The following is a 23,608-nucleotide window of genomic DNA, read 5'->3' on the forward strand; positions in this document are numbered from 1 at the left end:
AAGTACTTTCCTTCATTTCAAGTAAGCTTTTCATCAGTCGTCCTTTCTGGGGCCATATTAAATTCAGGCATGAACATTACTTCTTCATTGCAAAGAGTGTGCTAATAATTTTCCTTTGCTTCTTGCTTATAACATTTAACAAAATGGAAAAGAAAAAAAATGACTGTGTTTGCTATCTAATCACAAACTAACTTGAGTAATTAAGTTTCAGATTATCTATCTTAGGGCTGAAAATTTATCTCAGTTATATAGAGAGCATGCTTAGCATGCACAGGGCTGTGGGTTCCATCCTTAGTAGCAAAATAATGATAATTATGGTAATAATAATAAAGTTAATTTATCTTAGGTTGAATGTTTGTTATTAGCTAACATTTTAGAATACAATGTATTTGTTTTCTAACTTCCTATTATATTTGTCCTTCATACACAATGTTTCTATAAATATGAGAGTGATATCTGTGTAACACATTGGAGTAGATAAATCATAGTTTGGATCTCCAAGGTGTTCAATAGTTTATCTCTTCCCTCTAATGGAAATAAAAATAGTGAGGCCAAATTTTATTCTACATAAATCACTTTTATTATATAGTGTTGCCCAGATGATGATAACCATATTTGTGTTTGTAGTTTTGTGTTTTCAGAAAAATTCAATTCTGAGCAGACATCTCCATGGTCAAGCATCTGATGAAGTTGTCCAATAGGAAAATAATGAGAAAATACTTCCTCGGAATTAAAAAGTAACCTGGTTTATTTTTTCACATAATCCAGGGAACCTGAAGTGTGATGAATGTATCAAGTTAGAGTTTATTATATCACTCATTCTTATACCTCCTTCTTGTATTCAAGTAAATTTCCCAAGGGAAGAGATATGTGTTTATAAAATAATATCTTTGCTCATGGAAATCTGGGGTGGAGAACAAATGACCCTGACTTATATTGTACTCATATGGTTGGACTTCTAATTTCTGTTAAACGATATTGAACAAGCCTATGGTTAATCTTGTTTAAAGGTGAGTAACTGTAGGAAGCCATATCTCTTCTTATAGCAGTGATAATTATTCTCATAAACTAATCATTCCATATTTCTATATCCTCCTGCTAGGATATAGGATGTAGTGGGAGGTGGTAAATATTTTGGTACTCTGAATTTGTAAAATATATAAGTAGAATTCATTTTACTAATTAACAGAATAGTCATCATTAAGCCATTTTTCCTTTTCTTTTACTTTCTCTTTTTTTGGGAGGGCGGGGTCTTGTCACATTTTCTATGAAGGTGCAAATGAAGATTATGAAAGGATGCAAAAATGATATTCTAATCATAAATCTTCAAAAGTAACCTAATGATAGAAATCCCAGTGAACAGGTGTTTTTTTAAACATACATTCTTCGTATCACATATTTCAGAGATATTAATGTACAAGTGTTCAATTCTCTTTAAAGCTAATTTCCTAAAAGAAAAAAAAAATCCAAATTTGATTTTTCTTGCATATTTGAGGTATAGTTTCAAATGAATAAAAAATTACAAGGCATATTCTTTCCTTGTCTTCACACTTGGTTTGGTTTCATATCTCAAATTCTGAAGGCCTGGATAAAATTTGTGCTTTTCAGTGTTTCTGCATATAACCAGATCTTTCATAAATATGAATATCTTTTTGGAGCACTAAATGTTTTTTACTTTCATGCCAGTGTCTGATGTTTCTACGTTTGAATATATCCAAAGGCTAACAGGTCTTAAAAGAGGATATTGTCCTAGTCTTCTATCCTTTACATCCTATAGCTCATACAATGTACAGCCCAAGCCAAATATCACAGATTCTATTTTGCTTTTAGAAAATAACTCATAATAATGTTTTATGTTTTAGAATAACATCACCAAACCTGAGGAAAAAGGATCAGAAAAATCCTAGTGTGGGGCCCAATGACTTAGTTGTCTGTAAAGACATTTCTACTCTAAGTCTACATTCTGTTGTAAAATGATGTTTTAGATTCATTTAGTGGGAATTTTTATTTTGAAATTAAGTTTATATAATACTCATATCATACTCTTGGGACAACTCCCCATGTATGTGATCTTGTAACTACCATTTTTGGAGCCTATTTTAATGATAACAACAGTGAACTGGTTGTGAATATTTAATCTAATATATCCTTCCTCTCTTCTAAGTACATTTTTCTTCTTTCTCAGGACAGAAACTCCTTAGGATAAAACACTCTTTCTTCTAGGACAAGTCATGTGGAGCCATGTAAACCCATCAGGAGTTCCTTGGACTTCTCACAGGGAGCTGGACTTTCAGAGCTAGTAGAAGCTAACACAAGACTGAAAAATATTTCTAGTTATACATAGTGTGTCTCTGAGAGTCTGAAGCTCATGGATAGTGATATAGAATTTATTGGCCAAATTAGCTGTAGCAATTTTGTAATTGATCCTTCATAAGCATACACCCTTACAAGTAGAATTCAGGTGGCTTGAAACTAAAAAAGTAATTTACATATAACTTCTTAATATTTCTTCCATGTGGCTAAGTTTCTTTCTTACAATCCCTTGCATTGTATATTTTGTCTGACTTTTAGAAATATATATTCTGAGATAATTAACTCCTATTAATCTCAGCACTTGTGTCTAACCCTTACACTCTTCCGTCTAACTTTGATCCAAATATGTCTCTCAGCAATTCATGAGTTAAAACTTCTCTTGGCTTGCTCTTCTGGCACACAACTTTAATTCCAAGACTACAGATGCAAAGTAGGGTGGGTCTCATTGAATTTTGGCCAGCCTGCTGGTCCTCAGAGTGAATTTAAGGCCAAAGAGGGTAAATAATGACATCTAGTCTCTTATTAACTAATTAAAAGAAACCAAATCCTATCTATCTATCTATCTATCTATCTATCTATCTATCTATCTATCTATCTATCTATCTATCTATCTATCTATCTATCTATCTAATGAGACCTTCAGAAAAGTGAGTACTGTACCCTTGTAAAGAAACTGAATCCATTGCCTCTTCCTTTCTATAATGTGAATACATGTGAAAGACTATACATGTAACAGTGATGATTTAGCAAACCATGAATTCACGGATGGCTTCATCTTAAACTTCCTAATGTCATATTCCAAATTCAGTCCATTTGTTATTTAAAAATAACCCAGTCTGACACAATTTGTTATAGTGACACTAATTGAGTATACATTTGTGAAAACTGTGTCTGAGGACTCAGTAGTTATGATAAAAAATTCTTTTCCAAAATAAAAGTTGTCTACAAGGAACTTAATATTTGTGTCTAACTAAGCAACCATAAGGATGTAATTGATCAAATGTGAATTTAAATGACAAAAAAGGGCTATCACGATGATTTGATGAGTAACGGTTTTTGCTGTCCACACTGAAGACATAACTTAAGGACCCATATAGTAGAAATACAGAACCAATTAATCAATGAAAGCTGTCCCAGGACTTTAATATGCATGCCCTGGCAAGAGGGTACACACATAAAAAACCAATGCTAAAGTAATTACAAAAGCCTAGAATAGAAAATGTTATTCACTTTATATGTAACTTTAATTTTTAAAACATCATATAGAAACATAAGTAACAAATTTTGTTGAATTTGGATGATGACTGTGGGACATATATTAGAAACAAGGATAATGGACTGGCTATAAAGATAAAAGAGAGATAAAATTAGAATTATGATAATAAAATGCACCTAAGGTGAAAACATTTAGGGAACTTTGCATATATCTCAGAAGAATTGAAAAAAAAATCTCTGCTAAAATATGACATAAATAATATATAAGTAAATCTGTTTCAAGGTGAAAAATTTAAGTGTTGAAGCATTACCAACTCTAAATTCAAAATAATTTACTAATTCTCAACCACATAGCCTATCATTCACATTTTGAAAGAAAGTCAGAATCTCATAAATTATTTTTTCCTTCTAAAATTCCACTTATTTTGTTTATCAATTCCCCAGGTGTAGCACAAAAGATTATAATGCAGATAGGGTCTGAATAAGTTAGGCTATTTGAACTTGTTCAGGGTTTGAACCATTTAAATCATGAACAAAGAAGTCACTGATGACTCTGTTTATTAATGTGAAGGATTATATGAATGAGAAGGTTGAAACTGAAGAGGATTGCTGTAACTCCCTCAGCAATCGAATTTCACTTTTACCTTTAAAATTACCAAATAAGTCGTCGATTTTCCTTTATTATTTGTCTTGAATTTGGGGCAAAATCCTGCTCTTTGAGGTCTCATTGATTTCTTTTCTCTTCTTTTTGGTTTTACTGACATTTATTTTTTAGTTATACCTGTAATTTTATTGTGATAAATACCTTACTTTGTCAAACTCTTGGTTTTTCATATACTCTTTAACATTTCCAACTAAACGTATGTTTTATTTAGTGAGTTGTGTTCATGATGTTTCCCTTTGATGATCCCTGACAGCTGCTGTATGCTCTGTACTAAGTAGAGCTCTTAAAACATCTGATGGTCTATCAACGCTGTCAACCTCATAGCATGTAGGTAGGAGCCACATCTTTGAATTTTTCTATGAGTATTGTTATAGACATTTAGCTGAAGAAAAAAGGCCGAACTCAGACGCTATTGGTGTACCTTCCATAGGCAAAGATCAAGGCACAATAGAAACAATGACAAAAGTAAGATGAGTAGCAACATGTATCCCTCAGTACCCTTATTATAGATGTGTAAACAGGCATTTCCTTGCCTTCTCTCAAGTTCACAGTGGGTGCTATTTGCTCGAGCTGTGAACTTGAGGGAAAAGCACCCATCTTGTGAGAGTTTACAAAAATAAACTCTTCTTTTCTTCTTTTTGTTTAAATTAAATTTTATTTGTAATTCATTTTTTACACTCCATATTCCATTCCCTGCCCCTCCCCACCTACCCTCCAACTGCTTTTCTTAAGTTGCCTTTCTCAGGTATGTTGTCATAGCAGAGAAATAATTAATGTAATGCCAACATAATGCATATGCGTTGTTTTTTTGTTTGTGTGTGTGTGTGTGTGTGTGTGTGTGCTTTTTCTCCTTTAAAGAGACAGTCTCATATATCGTACATTAGACTTAACAACTTATTAGATATATACGTAGCTAACACTCTTTAATTCCTATCCTTAACTTGTATACTTGACCCTGAGCTATTGCAAGTGCTTTGGCATCAAGACTTGCTTGAAGAATCTCTATGTCTCTTATCTATCTTATTCCTTTGCCATTTGCTGTAACATAGCTCATGATGCTGGGCATGTTCATAATAATAATAATAATAATAATAATAATAATAATAGATTCAGTTGGATTTAAAGTTCGAAGGCAGAAGTCAAGCTACCGTCCTTGATGAGAGCCTCCTTATTATCTGAGTGCTGTAGTGGTGTGATGTATCCCATGCCAAGCTTGAAGCAATGCTAAACATGAAAGGTAAAACGTATAAACATATACTCATTTGTTCAGAAAGGCCCTCCTCATATTTGATTTTGTAACTTCAAAGAACAACTGGCTATATAGAAACTAAACAGTTCCCAAAGCTCCAACACTTGAATATGGTGATTACCATATTCAGATTATTTCCCACTATCTTAATATTTGACCACAGAGGTGAATTGAATACACAAAGTCCTAGCACTGTCTATATCAGCTGTTTCAAAAACCCTTATATGGCCTAACAAATGTCAAATGCTTCTTAGCACCCCATACAGCTTATAATGTGCTTATCTACCTGAGTTATTCCACGCGTGTTACAGTTTTGCTTTAAGATATCTGTATCATTAAGTATCCTGTGAGGGAAGCACAAGCACTGGGTGATAGGATTTATTGCTGGGGAGCTGTTTAGGCTTCTTAAGTATCTCTGTGATGCTGCTGTCATTGCACCAGGAGGTTGGCTGAGTCGACTGAACCTTTCTCTGAGCTGACAACATTTTACATAAGCTTCTGTTCTCCTATGGGGTCTTGAATTCCTATATATTTATGTATAAACATCATGGAAGGAAACTAGCAAAACGTTTTAGTTCTGCAGCACAAAGTTCCAAAGACCTACAGTTCAGGGCCCATAATGAATGTTTTGGTTTTGAACCTCTGATTTTCAGAGAATATGTTTTAAATTGTGTTCTTACTACACACAATCGTGTGCACACGTGTGTGCGCGCACACACACATACACACACACACACACACACACACACAAGTAGGAAGCCTCCAAACAAGTATATTACAAACAACCATGACACAGCTCACAGAACATTTAGAAAGTATTATAGTTGCATTACTTTTTTGCTGTGATGACACTTTGTTATTGAAACATGTTTGCATGTAGTAACTTAAGCACTTTATAAATGTATTGCTCTTTGTTTATCAGAAAATACACATCAAAATATGAGAGACTACATGTAAAACTGAGAGCTTTATCATTACTAACCAGCTAATAATAATTATCTTGCATGTCCCGAATCAGGGTCTGTGTTACAGTCATGGATAAATCATTTTTCTTCCATCCTTGCTTCTGTTCCTCACCTCAGGTATAATTTCTCACTTTATACCACTCATCAACAATGACTCAATTTTATCACCCAACCCACAGAAAACCTGACTAACAGGAACAAAGTTAAATGGTTTATTCTTCCCATGTGAAGTATCATTTAAATATAGTCAAGAGAGCCACTCAGCATTATAGAATGCTAGGCTTTTTTGTAATTAGGCACAGCCACCTTTAACGTTAGGCTGTGTTCTCCAAGTTGAAATTTGACTCACAGAAATATGTTGCTTTTAGGAAAATAGAAAGAACTGTAGATTATCATTTTAGATGAAATGAGGATCACTAAGACAGATATTAGATGTTTTTTTTTTTTCACATGTGTGGAAGATAGAGGAAAAGATCATGAAATTAAGGTTGAATTATATGAAATGTTCATGGTTGACGTGGCAGAAAAGGATAAGAACATAGACAAATAGTTCAAGCCCAAAGTAACCTCACACTGAGAAGGGAAATGGGTACAAATTACTACCCTCAATGAAAGAGTTAATTCCAGTTGCCAGTTGTAGGGGGAGAAATAAGTTTTCATTAAGGGAGTGTTCTCTGGTAACTCAACCATGCCCCAGTAGCACACCACATATTGAAGAGTATATACACATTGCAAATTGGACTTTTTGGGCAAGAAGAAAAAGAGGAGGAAGAGCAGGAGGAGGAGGAGGAGAAGGAGAAGTGGGAGGAGAAGGGGAGAAGGAAATCATGGGTTGGTTACAGAAGGAGTGGGAAAGAGATGAAGATAACCAAAACATATTGTAAAAAATTCTCTAGGAAATAATGATAACAGTTTCTAGATGGTCCATCCTTTCGTCTCAGCTCCAAACTTTGTCTCTGTAACTCCTTCCATGGGTGTTTTGTTCGCAATTCTAAGAAGGGGCAAAGTGTCCACACTTCGTTCTTCTTGAGTTTCCTGTGTTTTGTAAATTGTATCTTATATCGTGGGTATTCGAAGTTTCTGGGCTAATATCCATTTATCAGTGAGTACATATTGTGTGAGTTCTTTTGTGATTGGGCTACCTCACTCAGGATAATGCCCTCCAGGTCCAACCATTTGCCTAGGAATTTCATAAATTCATTCTTTTTAATAGCTGAGTAGTACTCCATTGTGTAAATGTACCACATTTTCTGTATCCATTCCTCTGTTGAGGGACATCTGGGTTCTTTCCAGCTCCTGGCTATTATAAATAAGGCCGCTATGAACATAGTGGAGCATGTGTCCTTCTTACCGGTTGGGACATCTTTTGGATATATGCCCAGGAGAGGTATTGCGGGATCCTCTGGTAGTACTATGCCCAATTTTCTGAGGAACCACCAGACTGATTTCCAGAGTGATTGTACAAGCTTGCAATCCCACCAACTCCCATAATCAGCTTCCAAACGCTGACATCATGCATACATTAGCAAAATTTTGCTGAAAGGACCCGGATATAGCTGTCTCTTGTGAGACTATGGCTGGGTCCATCAAACATAGAAGTGGATGCTCACAGTCAGCTATTGGATGGATCAGAGGGCCCCCCAATGGAGGAGCTAGAGAAAGTACCCAAGGAGCTAAAGGGATCTGCAACCCTACAGGTGGAACAGCCATATGAACTAACCAGTACCCCCCGGAGCTCGTGTCTCTAGCTGCATATGTATCAGAAGATGGCCTAGTCGGCCATCAGTGGAAAGAGAGGCCCATTGGTTATGCAAACTTTATATGCCTCAGTACAGGGGAACACGAGGGCCAAGCAGTGGGAGTGGGTGGGTGGGGGAGTGGGTGGGGAAGCGTGTGGGGGACTTTGGGATATCATTGGAAAGGTAAATGCAATAAATACCTAAAAAAATAAAAAATAAAAAATAAAGGAAATAATGATAACAAACAATAGCAAGGGCAAACATCAAAATTCATCAATGCACATATGGAATAGTCATCATGAAACATCTATTTATTTATTTATTTATTTATTCACATCCCAAATATTTGCTCCTTACCCCCCCCCTCAGAATTCTTTCCCCATCTCCCCTCCCCTTTGCCTCTGAAAGGGTAGCTTCCCACATTATCCTAGTGCTTCAAGATTCTGAAGAACTAGGCACATCCTCTCCCAGTGAAGCTAGACATGTCATCCCTCTATTATATATGACCCAGTGTTCCTCAAACAAGCCTCTGTATGCTCTTTGGTTGGCGTCTCAGTCTCTGGGAGCACCCAAGTGTACAGGTTAGTTGTCATTGTTGGTCTTCCTGTGTGGTTGCCATCTCTGTGAGGGCCTTCAATCCTTTCCCTAACTCTTCCATAATGAGTCCCTGACACTGTCCAATCTTTAGCTGTAAGTATCTGCATCTGTTTCAGTCAGCTGCGTGGTAGAGCCTCTGAAGGAGCTGCTATGCTAGGCTCCTGTATGATTCTACTGAAAATTTAGCAGATAAATAAGTCCAAGGAAATAAAATCTATGGCATAACTGAAGTGTAAAATTTAACATGAACGTTATCTTTATCTAGAGAACCACCTATCTCGTTAAAATGAATTATCAAAAAGATCATTATGTATATAATTGATCACTTATTTCTAACCTATAAAGTTTAGAAAAACTTAAAGTCAAAAAATGATGTTCAGATTATAAAGCTAGCTTATATTTTTGAGGGCTCAAAGTTTTCCAAAAAGTAATTTTTAAAATGAATTAATAGCTCAAAATGTACTCATCACTTGAATTTTCATGTATATTTTAAATAGAAGTCTTTGAATCATTGAGTTTTGAGCATGCATACATATGCAATACAACTGCATTCTGTTTCTAGTAACTGTTGCATGTTTATCAAAATAATTAATTACTATGTTGATTTTCCAGTATTTTCTAGAAGGAAGCCAATGACCTTGTAAATCTTCCATTGTAGCTAAAATTTACAGTAGCTGAAGTATTCACATGTTATCTATAACTCAATGAGTTTAGGTAAATGAGATCAAAATACAGTTGAGATATTAAGATTTCAATTGGCCTAAATATCTTGTCTACATGCCTTTTATATCCCATCCCATCATAACAAACATCATCCATCATAGTTCTTTTATGCTATATTGTTATTTAGCTCTTTTTCATCTCACAAACGAGTATGCACTTTTTAAACTCTTTACACTTAATATAATTTCATGCAGCACAATGATTGTATTCTATTTTTCTATAGTATCCTGGTCAACATAAATTGTTCATTTAATAAATAACATATACACATTTAATTTATTTCAGAGATATGTTTACAATAAGCACAACTGCCGTAAACAGTTGAGTCTGACATTTTCACTCAATTTAATATTTTTTTTTCTATATTTTATTGACTGTGCATTGTTTTGCTTCCTGCTTTAGGCTGTAGAGACAATTTTGCAAAAGTCAAACATGTACAAGTTATCTGGTTGACATAGCCTTTCATTCTTGGATAAATACCTAGGGATGCAATTACTGAGTCAAAGGATAAGTTTAATTTCAACCAGTGAAAAAAACTGGCATGCAGTTTTACAGCGCTCTAACTGCATTTTACTTTTGCTAGAAGAGTTTTTTTTTTTCCTTCCAACATTTTAAATCTGGCTGTACCTTTTTAAAATATTTATTTATTTATTTATTTATTTATCTATTTATTTATTCACTTTACAGCCCAGTTGCAGGATCTTTTAATTCACTGTCATAGTCAATATTGAGGAGGTCATCATTTGGTTCATTTCCTGCATGACTCAAGACATTGCATAGAGTTTAATTTGCTTATATTCTTTTATCTTCTTTTCTGAGATGTTTCATATACTGCTGTTGTCTGTTCCTCTAGTGTTTTTTTTTTTTTCAACAATTGATTTCTCTGAGTTCATTATAATTTTATGTGAGTCTGCTGAGATTGATAACGTAAGCATTGTCTCTAAATTTTGGCAACTATTTTGATGTTCACTTTTTTTTTCTATGTCTAAATAAGATGTATTAAATGTAATGAAACCAATTTGGTGGATTTTCCTTTTAGAAAATGATTTAAGTATTTTTTATTACAACACCATTGAGATCCTCTTTCGTCAGTTCTAGAAATTTCATAGTTTTAAGCTAAATTATGCTATTTACGTTAGTTTTACACTTTGGTCTAGAAAGGCCTTAAATTTTTTTTCTTTACATTTACCCTCCATGGAATGATCTGACAATTTATGAAAATAAGTGTAGAATTCTCTTTGTTTTATTCTTTCTGTTTAATCTATTTTAATTCTATTACACAAATAACATATACATAGGTATTATAAACCATTATTATTACTGTAATTAATTATATTATTTAGAGTTTTTAGTTCATGTAACCTTGGTCATTTAAATTTTTATCCACACATTGTAATCTTATCCATGACCATCAATAAAAGGAGAATTCCAGATTCTGTGTTCAGAAGGCATGAAATCTGCAGAATAAATTTATTGATTGCTGTCCTATAAAACATTGAATATTTTAACTTACTAGCCTATTACATTTTAGCTCAGTCTTTTGAAATATTTCCTTTAATAATTTAAAGTGTCCTTGTAATGCCTTTGTTTGTGTTTTGCTTAATACACCACTAAATATTTTATTTAAACTTCATAAATATAGTATATCATCAAGACATAAATAAATGTTCTGGACTCTTGTGATTTCAATTCAATGCACTTATTTGAAATGTAAGTTAAAGTCTTGTTATATTTATATGTGTGTACATTTGTGTGTGTGTCTGTGTGTTTGTATATGTACATGCATTCAAACTTACACACATGTGCATATCATCATGGTCAGAGGTTGAGGGTCTCCTGTAGCATGAGTTGCATGTGATGGTGAGATAGGAACTGATCTTGAGTCTTTGGGAAAATGATATGTATTATTTAACCACTGAGCCATTTCCTGAGCTCCAAAAAGATAACTTCCTCTATTAACTGGAAAGTTTGCTTAATTTACCTATTAATTTTAGCAGTTTTTGAATATGCCATGAAATAGTCCATATGAACAACTTTCTAATTTGTCAAGAAGAGTATTAATCTGTTTTTGAGTGTTTTAACAGTTATCTTCTTGCTTTTGCAAAATGTATAGAAAGATATCTGTTACAATAATATTATACAATTGATGGTAATTCAAATCTTTATTTTCTCATTATGCATTTAATCTACAAGTAGCAAAAGTGGTAGCTTTCAGGTAGATAATGCTTTTCTGGTTGAATTTCACTACCTTACTTTGTTTTCATTAGGTGTATTAAGTATGTCAAATACATTATCTATCTCATGATAATCCCAAATCCAGTCAAATGCAAAAAGTACAAGACTCTTTCTCTATATATAAAATGATATATTTCGAATGCTATAATATCATTGATAACTTTATATTATCAGAAATCCACTGATGCTTTATTTGATTTATAAATTTTTTGAATATGTTGCTTATTTTCAAGACTTAGATATCATCTTAGTCTTAGTTTCTTTTGTTCTTAAATTTTTTGTCATTTTTCTTCTCTTGATTATCTTTACTGACAGATGTAATAGATACAAATGTCATATACAATTTGGAGCTATTGAATTTTTTTATTGAATCTTTACTTCTAGAGTCTTTTTAAATGCTAGTGCATTAATTATTTTTCTCTTCCTGTGAAGAGAAACCAATGAATTTAGTCCATCTTCAAAACTCCCTCTGGTCGTTCAGTATTGAGAATAATTAAAAGTACAAAATCTCTTCTAAGACTTATGGCAATTTATTAATTGTAACCCCTTGTAAAATCAAAATCCAAATTTCATATTTCCAACTAACAATGTCACACAATATGCATCAACATTTAAAAAGAAAGGAACTGGGACATAGTGAGGAAATATTGGCCCAAAACAAAAACAAAAGCCAGGACAAACTCCAAATTCTGCAACTTTGTCTGGTGTGAAAGGATTTAGTTGGTTTCACCTTTCTAGCTTTACTGACTGCCACACACTTCTCTTCTTGGCTGGTTCCACACCCTGTTAGCAGTTTTCCTAGGTAGTCATCCCATGGCTCTGGTACCTTGAATATCTAGTCTATAATACAATCCAGGCTTTATTTTCAGAATGACACGTAACAGTCTCTCTGATCTCCATTCAGGAACTCAAATCATACCCCTGTCCTGAGAGGCTTCTGTAAGCATCAGAAGGGGATTCTACAACTCCTATATTCTTGTCTTCTTAATGACTTTTGAGTCAAAATCATGTGGCTGAAGCTCTCAAGATCTTCTTGCTTTGGATGAAGCCTGGCAACTTCTACCCCCATGAATTACATTACATACACATTTATTTGTATAAAACAAACACATTTTCATAGCAAAAGATTGCTGTTGCTCTCTAGGAACAAATAATCACTAGGCTTTTTATTTCCACAAGTGTCAGGAATACCCTGGTGGGGTCTGACCCTGAGGACACCACTCCCTTATTTTATTTCATATCTCTATTATTATTATTATTGTTATATCTATTATATCAAAAGTTTTTCCCTTTCCTAGTTTCTCCTCCAAAAATTCCCTTTCCCCTCCTCTTCCCCCTACTCACCAACCTACCCACTTCCACTTTCTGGCCCTGGTACTCCCCTATACTGGGACATTAGAGTCTTCAGACGACCAAGGGCCTCTCCTCCAACTGATGAGTGGCTAGGCCATCCTCTGCTACATACACAGCTAGAGCCATGAGTCCCACCATGTGTTTTCTTTGGTCGTTTTCCCCAAGTAGCTCCTTTTCATGATAGACTGCAGAAGAGTGATCACTAATAGCCATATAACACAATCAAGATTAGATTGTTTTGAAAACTCCTTTGTCAATGATATTAGTCTGAATTCTAATTCAGTCTCAAGAATATTCTTAGGACAAGAGAAAATTGCAGTTATATTCTCTGCTAAAACATCCAAAGAACTGCTTCTAGCCCTCTTGTTAGTATTGCTACTCTCTGAAATCTCTTAAACTTGGCAAATTGTAAAATGCTTTCTATATTATTGGCTTTTAAAATTCTACTAGAGTGGCTCCTTAAGACATGCTTAAAACATTGGACTGAATTGCAAGTCCAATGACCTAAAATCTTCTATATACCTCCAAAATCTGCAGGTTTACCATGAAAACAGCACATTATCTTGTACCAACTTCTGTCTTAGTTACATTTTTTAAAATTAATTAATAATTAATTAATTTAATACTCCACATTTTATTCCGTGCCCCTCATCCACCCTCCTACTGCTCCACATCCCATAACTTCTGCCCACTCACTGTCTCTACGTGGAATTTCCCATCCCCAACCCCATCTGACCTCTAAACTCCCTGGGGCCTCCAGTCTCTTGAAGGTTAGGTGCATCATCTATGAATGAACACAGACCCAGCTGTCCTCTGCTGTATGTGTGTTAGCGGCCTCATATCAACTGGTGTATTCTGCCAGTTTGGTGGTCCAGTGTTTGAGAGGTCTTGGGTTTCCAGATCAATTGAGACTGCTCATCGTTCTACAGGGTCACCCTCCTTCTCAGCTTCTTCCAGTCTTACCATAATTCAACAACTGGGGTCAGCTGCTTCTGTCCTTTGGTTGGGTGCAACTATCTGTCTTTGACTCTTTCAGCTGCTTGTTGGGTCTTTCAGAATGCAGTTATACTAGGTCCCTTTTTGAGAGTGTTCCATAGCCTAAGTAATAGTGTCAGGTCTTGGGACCTCCCCTTGAGCTGGATCCCTCTTTGGGCCTGTCACTGGACCTGCTTTTCATCATGGCTCTCTCCATTACTCTCCTTGTAATTCTTCCAGACAGGAACATTTATAGTTCAGAGTTGTGACTGTGGGATGCCCCCTGTTCCCTCATTTGATGCCCTGTCTTCCTGCTGGAGGTTTTTAATGTCAAGATGAACATGATGACCAGGCGAATTTTTGGAAAAAAAACATTTAATTTGAGAGCTCATATTTACAACAGATTCGAGTCCATAGTCCTCATGGTAGGGGGCATAGCAGCTAACAGGCACTGTGACCCTGGAACAGACACTGACAGCTCACATCTGATCCACAAGCATCAGTCAGAGATTGACACAAAGCTGCCTGGGAATGATGTGATCTTCTAAAGCCTCAAAGACCACCCAGGGTAAAATGCACCCAGCATCCTTCCCAAACAGTTCCAACAACAAACGTTCAAATACTTGAACCTATGGTGACAATTTCTCATTGGAACTATTCGATTTATGCTTAAAGATATTATGATATGCTATAGCACAACTACCTAGGACTGACTCTGTTGAATACTTTATCATTGTAGATTCTAAACATCATTAAATATTGATATGTTATGTTTTTCTGTTGATCTCAAGTTAGCTTTATTAGCAAAAGACACTTAAAACATTTGTTCCTCACTGAGACTGGACGTCCCAGGATGGTGTAGTACCTAATGGGGAATTAACCTTCTACTCAGAGAATGGAGTGGGATAATGGTATGGAGGAATTTGTAAGGGTGGAACTGTAAGGAGAGGATGGAGGGAGGCTGCAATCCAGTTGTAATGTGAATGAAATAAATTAATGCAGAAAGGAAAAATTATATTTGTTTCAGAATTTCTTCATAATATTCTTTTTTATGCTTGTATTGCCTATAGAGTCTGGCATATCTTTTTACATATTCAGAGTATGGAAATTTGAACTCTTTAAAACTTTTCAGAATTTCCTACTTTATTATGATGCATTTATTTTTGTCTATCTCTCTCCCCACCTGCTTTCCCTGTACTCTTCAGAACACTAATTCAGATTGTACACATTATATATTAAATATCTGTTGCATTAATCTGCTTAGTTCTTCCATAATTTACTAAGAACAGTTTATGAAGACAAAGTCTAGACAGAGGTATTCTGACAATGACACATGCAAGAAAAGTTATCTAATTCTCGTGAATTAGTTTTTTTGTTTTCAGATTTTGTTTAGTTCTGTAAAAGGCATAATTTAAACATGGCAAGGCCAAGCAATCTAGCATGTGCACCATAAAAAAAAGTGTTTACGCACAAGCCTCTTCCGGTCAGAAAAGCACCGGGGCAGCTAGGGCGCAGGGTCGGCTGACACTCACCAGCTACCCACAACACCCGCCACAGGATCTTAAGACTTCTGGTGAGTGGAACACAGCTTCTGCTCCAATCCAATTGCACGCGGGACCAGAGACTGCATTAGTTATGGAAGCAGAAAACCGGCCTGAGTAGGACCACAGGCCTCTTCCTGCTGGACCAGCACCAGGGTACTGCCAGCTACCCACAACCCCCGCCGCAGGATTTTGAGACTGCTGGTGAGTGGAACACAGCTTCTGCTCCAATCTTTAAACAGTGACAACGAAAACAACTAACCCCAGAGATTACCAGATGGCGAAAGGTAAACGTAATAATCTTACTAACAGAAACCAAGACCACTCACCATCATCAGAACCCAGCACCCCCACTTTGCCCAGTCCAGGGCACCCCAACACACCGGAAAAGCTAGACACGGATCTAAAAGCATATCTCATGATGATGGTAGAGGACATCAAGAAGGACTTTAATAACTCACTTAAAGAATTACAGGAGAACATGGCTAAAGAGTTACAAGTCCTTAAAGAAAAACAGGATAACACAATCAAACAGCTAGAAGTCCTTAAAGAAAAACAGGATAACACAATCAAACAGGTAGAAGTCCTTAAAGTAAAACAGGAAAACACATCCAAACAGATGATGAAAATGAACAAAACCATACTAGACCTAAAAAGAGAAGTAGACACAATAAAGAAAACCCAAAATGAGGCAACACTGGAGATAGAAACCCTAGGAAAGAAATCTGGAACCATAGATACGAGCATCAGCAACAGAATACAAGAGATGGAAGAGAGAATCTCAGGTGCAGAAGATTCCATAGAGAACATTGGCACAACAATCAAGGAAAATATAAAATGCAAAAAGGTCCTAACTCAAAACATCCAAGAAATACAGGACACAATGAGAAGACCAAACCTACGGATAATAGGAGTGGATGAGAATGAAGATTTTCAACTCAAAGGACCAGCAAACATCTTCAACAAAATTATAGAAGAAAACTTCCCAAATCTAAAGAAAGAGATGCCCATGAACATACAAGAAGCCTACAGAACTCCAAATAGACTGGACCAGAAAAGAAATACCTCCCGACACAAAATAATCAGAACAAAAAATGCTCTAAATAAAGATAGAATACTAAAAGCAGTAAGAGAAAAAGGCCAAGTAACATATAAAGGCAAGCCTATCAGAATTACACCAGATTTTTCACCAGAGACTATGAAAGCCAGAAGATCCTGGACGGATGTTATACAGACACTAAAAGAACACAAACTCCAGCCCAGGCTACTATACCCAGCCAAACTCTGAATTAACATAGATGGAGAAACCAAAATATTCCACGATAAAACCAAATTCACACATTATCTCACCACGAATCCAGCCCTTCAAAGGATAATAACAGAAAAAAACCAATACAAGGACAGGAACCACGCCCTAGAAACAACAAGAAGGTATTCCCTCAACAAACCTAAAAGAAGACAGCCACAAGAACAGAATGCCAACTTTAACAACAAAAATAACAGGAAACAACAATTACTTTTCCTTAATATCTCTTAATATCAATGGACTCAACTCCCCGATAAAAAGACATAGACTAACAAACTGGCTACACAAACAAGACCCAACATTTTGCTGCTTACAGGAAACTCATCTCAGAGAAAAAGATAGACACTACCTCAGAATGAAAGGCTGGAAAACAATTTTCCAAGCAAATGGTATGAAGAAACAAGCTGAAGTAGCCATTCTAATATCTGATAAGATTGACTTCCAACCCAAAGTCATTAAAAAAGACAGGGAGGGACACTTCATCCTCATCAAAGGTAAAATCCTCCAAGAGGAAATATCAATCCTGAATATCTATGCTCCAAATACAAAGGCAGCCACATTCATTAAAGAAACTTTAGTAAATCTCAAAGCACACATTGCACCTCATACAATAATAGTGGGAGACTTCAAAACACCACTTTCACCAATGGACAGATCATGGAAACAGAAACTAAACAGGGTCACAGAGAAACTAAGAGAAATTATGAATCAAATGGATCTGGCAGATATCTACAGAACATTCTATCCTAAAACAAAAGGATATACCTTCTTCTCAGCACCTCATGGCACCTTCTCCAAAATTGACCACATAATTGGTCACAAAACAGGCCTCAACAGATACAAAAATATTGAAATTGTCCCATGCATCCTATCAGATCACCATGGACTAAAGCTGATCTTCAATAACAAAATAAATAATAGAAAGCCAACCTTCACGTGGAAACTGAACAACACTCTTCTCAATGATACCTTGGTCAAGGAAGGAATAAAGAAAGAAATTAAGGACTTTTTAGAGTTCAATGAAAATGAAGCCACATCATACCCAAACTTATGGGACGCAATGAAAGCATTTCTAAGAGGAAAACTCATAGCTCTGAGTGCCTCCAAAAGGAAACTAGAGAGAGCACACATTAGCAGCTTGACAACACACCTAAAAGCATTAGAACAAAAGGAAGCAAATTCACCCAAGAGGAGTAGACAGCAGGAAATAATCAAACACAGGGGTGAAATCAACCAAGTGGAAACAAGAAAAACTATTCAAAGAATCAACCAATCAAGGAGCTGGTTGTTTGAGAAAATCAACAAGATAGATAAACCCTTAGCCAGACTCACTAGAGGGCACAGGGAAAGCATCCTAATTAACAAAATCAGAAATGAAAAAGGAGACATAACAACAGATCCTGAAGACATCCAAAACACCATCAGATCCTTCTACCAAAGGCTATACTCAACAAAACTGGAGAACCTGGATGAAATGGAGAAGTTCCTAGACAGATACCAGGTACCAAAGTTGAATCAAGATCAGGTTAATGATCTAAACAGCCCTATATCCCCCAAAGAAATAGAAGCAGTCATTAATAGTCTCCCAACTAAAAAAAGCCCAGGACCAGATGGGTTTAGTGCAGAGTTCTATCAGACCTTCAAAGAAGATCTAATCCCAGTTCTTCACAAACTATTCCACAAAATAGAAACAGAAGGTAGTCTACCCAACTCATTCTATGAAGCCACAATTACTCTGATACCTAAACCACAAAAAGACCCAACAAAGATAGAAAACTTCAGACCAATATCCCTTATGAATATTGATGCAAAAATCCTCAATAAAGTTCTTGCTAACCGAATCCAAGAACACATCAAAACAATCATCCATCCTGACCAAGTAGGTTTCATCCCAGGGATGCAGGGATGGTTCAATATACGGAAATCCATCAACGTAATCCAGTATATAAACAAACTCAAAGACAAAAACCACATGGTCATCTCTTTAGATGCGGAAAAAGCATTTGACAAGATCCAACACCCATTCATGATAAAAGTCTTGGAAAGATCAGGAATTCAAGGCCCATACCTAAACATGATAAAAGCAATCTACAGCAAACCAGTAGCCAACATCAAAGTAAATGGTGAGAAGCTTGAAGCAATCCCTCTAAACTCAGGGACTAGACAAGGCTGTCCACTTTCTCCATACCTATTCAACATTGTACTTGAAGTCCTAGCCAGAGCAATTCGACAACAAAAGGAGATCAAAGGGATACAAATTGGAAAAGATGAAGTCAAAATATCACTTTTTGCAGATGATATGATAGTATATATAAGTGACCCTAAAAATTCCACCAGAGAACTCCTAAGCCTGATAAACAGCTTCGGTGAAGTAGCTGGATATAAAATTAACTCAAACAAATCAATGGCCTTTCTCTACACAAAGAATAAACAGGCTGAGAAAGAAATTAGGGAAACAACACCCTTCTCAATAGTCACAAATAATATAAAATATCTTGGCGTGACTCTAACTAAGGAAGTGAAAGATCTGTATAATAAAAACTTCAAGTCTCTGAAGAAAGAAATTATAGAAGATCTCAGAAGATGGAAAGATCTCCTATGCTCATGGATTGGCAGGATCAACATTGTAAAAATGGCTATCTTGCCAAAAGCAATCTACAGATTCAATGCAATCCCCATCAAAATTCCAAATCAATTCTTCAACGAATTAGAAAGTGCAATCTGCAAATTCATCTGGAATAACAAAAAACCTAGGATAGCAAAAACTCTTCTCAAGGATAAAAGAACCTCTGGTGGAATCACCATGCCGGACCTAAAGCTCTACTACAGAGCAATTGTGATAAAAACTGCATGGTACTGGTATAGTGACAGACAAATAGACCAATGGAATAGAATTGAAGACCCAGAAATGAACCCACACACCTACGGTCACTTGATCTTCGACAAGGGAGCTAAAAACATCCAGTGGAAGAAAGACAGCATTTTCAACAAATGGTGCTGGCACAACTGGTTGTTAACATGTAGAAGAAAGGGAATTGATCCATTCCTATCTCCTTGTACTAAGGTCAAGTCTAAGTGGATCAAGGAACTTCACATAAAACCAGAGACACTGAAACTTATAGAAGAGAAAGTGGGGAAAAGCCTTGAAGATATGGGCACAGGGGAAAAATTCCTGAATAGAACAGTAATGGCTTGTGCTGTAAGATCGAGAATTGACAATTGGGACCTCATGAAACTACAAAGCTTCTGCAAGGCTAAAGACACCATCAATAAGACAAAAAAACCACCAACAGATTGGGAAAGGATCTTCACCTATCCTAAATCAGATAAGGGACTAATATCCAATATATATAAAGAACTCAAGAAGGTGGACTCCAGAAAGTCAAATAACCCCATTAAAAAATGGGGCTCAGAACTGAACAAAGAAATCTCACCTGAGGAATACCGAATGGCAGAGAAGCACCTGAAAAAATGTTCAACATCCTTAATCATCAGGGAAATGCAAATCAAAACAACCCTGAGATTCCACCTCACACCAGTCAGAATGGCTAAGATCAAAAATTCAGGTGACAGCAGATGCTGGCGAGGATGTGGAGAAAGAGGAACACTCCTCCATTGTTGGTGGGATTGCAAGCTTGTACAACCACTCTGGAAATCAGTCTGGCAGTTCCTCAGAAAATTGGAGATAGTACTACCGGAGGATCCAGCAATACCTCTCCTGGGCATATATCCAGAAGATGTCCCAACCGGTAAAATGGACACATGCTCCACTATGTTCATAGCAGCCCTATTTATAATAGCCAGAAGCTGGAAAGAACCCATATGTCCCTCAACAGAGGAATGGATACAGAATTTATGGTACATTTACACAATGGAGTACTACTCAGCTATTAAAAAGAATGAATTTATGAAATTCCTAGCCAAATGGATGGACCTGGAGGGCATCATCTTGAGTGAAGTAACACAATCACAAAAGAACTCACACAATATGTATTCACTGATAAGTGGATATTAGCCCAAAACTTAGGATACCCAAGATATAAGATACAATTTGCTAAACTCATGAAACTCAAGAAGAATGAAGACCAAAGTGTGGACACTGTGCACCTTCTTAGAATTGGGAACAAAACACCCAGGGAAGGAGTTACAGAGACAAAGTTCGTAGCTGTGATGAAAGGATGGACCATTTAGAGACTGCCGTATCCAGGGATCCATCCCATAATCAGCTTCTAAACGCTGACACCATTGCATACACTAGCAAGATTTTGCTGAAAGGACCCAAATATAGCTGTCTCTTGTGAGATTATGCCGGGGCCTAGCAAACACAGGAGTGGATGTTCACAGTCAGCTATTGGATGTATCACAGGGCTCCCAATGGAGAAGCTAGAGAAAGTACCCAAGGAGCTAAAGGGATCTGCAACCCTATTGTTGGAACAACATGATGTACTAACCAGAACCCTGGAGCTCTTGTCTCTAGCTGCATATGTATCGAAAGATGGCCTAGTCGGCCATCAATGGAAAGAGAGGCCCATTGGACTTGCAAACTTTATATGCCCCAATATAGGGGAATGCCAGGGACAAAAGAATGGGAATGGGTGGGTAGGGAAGTGGGGGGCGCTATGGGGGACTTTTGGGATAGCATTGGAAATGTAATTGAGGAAAATATGTAATAAAAATATTAAAAATCAAAAAAAAATCACAGCCAAGTAGTGCTAAGAACATATCAGGCTGAATATTAACACTGAATATGACAGAACTCACTAATGTATATCATAAGCTGGCTTTCAAATGAAACTAAGTTAAGAAATGGAACTTTCTCCTTTATACTGAATTCAAATGAGGAACGTGCTGTTTCCTGGGGAGATCAATCATTAAAAATGGAATAAGATGACAAGGAAAAAGGAAAACAAAGGCCACAGAACATTCCAAATTGGACATAATTTAAAATACAATATTTGTTAGAATTATTTCTACCTTTTCACACAAGTAGCTTCTTGAGTCAATATTAGATGTCAATAAAGTAATTCTCATGTCTATACTGTAAAAAAAAAGTGTTTACATTCATGTTAATTAAAACACATCAGAAAACAAATTGAATTTCTAATATCCCATATATCCCAATATACTTAATCTTCTTCGAGTCTGAAATCCATATGAGTAACAAGCATTCCTAGCTGTGCTTTTCTCTTTAAACATTTCGTCTGTCAGTTTCACCTGTGCATTCTCATGTAGCCATAGCTGATTCTTCCTCACTGTTTGAAGTTACTTATTCTTCTTAAAAAAACTAATTTGTGTGAAGTGATGAATTCCACATAGTCATTTTTATTCGGATGTTTCAGTGGACATACCCCTGCCCTCCTTGGTTTACTGAAGAGCCCTTTTATGTTTTCATATCCTTTATAACGTCTATCTATCTATCTATATATCTATCTATCTATCTATCTATCCATCCATCTATCAATTCATCTATGTATTTATCTATCCATTGATCTTCTATAATCTATGAATTTATGTATTTATGTATCTATCTATCATCCATATCTATATACCACATATATCTATATAAATATGTAAACAACACATATGGAAAGATGTTATATATGTTTTTCTGGATTTTTAAATATTTCTTTCTCACATGCTAGTTTTACATTTAAGAAAATATATAAATGCCAAAATGCTAGGAAATATAAAATCCTGTTGAAGCAAAAATATTTAGTTTCAATACTCATATCTAAAAAATGAAGCTCTTCCTATCTCCTTGTACTAAGGTCAAGTCTAAGTGGATCAAGGAACTTCACATAAAACCAGAGACACTGAAACTTATAGAGGAGAAAGTGGGGAAAAGCCTTGAAGATATGGGCACAGGGGAAAAATTCCTGAATAGAACAGTAATGGCTTGTGCTGTAAGATCGAGAATTGACAAGTGGGACCTCATGAAATTACAAAGCTTCTGCAAGGCTAAAGACACCATCAATAAGACAAAAAAACCACCAACAGATTGGGAAAGGATCTTCACCTATCCTAAATCAGATAAGGGACTAATATCCAATATATATAAAGAACTCAAGAAGGTGGACTCCAGAAAGTCAAATAACCCCATTAAAAAATGGGGCTCAGAACTGAACAAAGAAATCTCACCTGAGGAATACCGAATGGCAGAGAAGCACCTGAAAAAATGTTCAACATCCTTAATCATCAGGGAAATGCAAATCAAAACAACCCTGAGATTCCACCTCACACCAGTCAGAATGGCTAAGATCAAAAATTCAGGTGACAGCAGATGCTGGCGAGGATGTGGAGAAAGAGGAACACTCCTCCATTGTTGGTGGGATTGCAAGCTTGTACAACCACTCTGGAAATCAGTCTGGCAGTTCCTCAGAAAATTGGAGATAGTACTACCGGAGGATCCAGCAATACCTCTCCTGGGCATATATCCAGAAGATGTCCCAACCGGTAAAATGGACACATGCTCCACTATGTTCATAGCAGCCCTATTTATAATAGCCAGAAGCTGGAAAGAACCCATATGTCCCTCAACAGAGGAATGGATACAGAATTTATGGTACATTTACACAATGGAGTACTACTCAGCTATTAAAAAGAATGAATTTATGAAATTCCTAGCCAAATGGATGGACCTGGAGGGCATCATCTTGAGTGAAGTAACACAATCACAAAAGAACTCACACAATATGTATTCACTGATAAGTGGATATTAGCCCAAAACTTAGGA

Source organism: Mus caroli, unplaced genomic scaffold (genome assembly GCF_978045245.1).
Source record: "Mus caroli unplaced genomic scaffold, Mus_caroli_1 scaffold_16, whole genome shotgun sequence".
Classification (NCBI taxonomy): domain Eukaryota; kingdom Metazoa; phylum Chordata; class Mammalia; order Rodentia; family Muridae; genus Mus; species Mus caroli.